Source organism: Penaeus monodon, chromosome 15, assembly GCF_015228065.2.
Source record: "Penaeus monodon isolate SGIC_2016 chromosome 15, NSTDA_Pmon_1, whole genome shotgun sequence".
NCBI lineage: Eukaryota > Metazoa > Arthropoda > Malacostraca > Decapoda > Penaeidae > Penaeus > Penaeus monodon.
Window position 1 is genome coordinate 1,157,559 of NC_051400.1, and position 492 is coordinate 1,158,050.

Below are 492 nucleotides of genomic sequence, written 5' to 3' on the forward strand. Positions count from 1 at the left end.
TGAACACATATCACATGGAGAAGCATTTACAATGAAAGATAAAATGGAAGTCAATCTAATGGCTGTCACAAAATAAGTAAATATGTGATGACTTGTGCTTGAAAGAAAACCCTCACTTTCTCACGTAGTACTGACCGCTAAAAATGTTACCACAGAAGTGTAAGCAGTCTCGTTTTGAGGAATGGATTAACAAAAGTGCTGTTTTAGTAACGAGTGTTTATAGATCTTTTTACATGAACAGGGAGCTTTAGTCAGTGCTACTGGTTTATATGTGGTCTGTGAATGTGGAGAAGCAACCAGTTAGTATATAATTTATTTATTACTCAGCGACGGAGATATTTTTGCTGTTTTTTCTCGGCAGTGGAAAAGAAGTATCTCGGGGTAGTAATGGTATAAAGGGAGTACTTTATCTGGTGAAAATATTACTGTGTCTTTAGTTCATCTTGGGTTCTCATAGCGTGAAATTACACTTTCATCTTTTCACACGTGTAT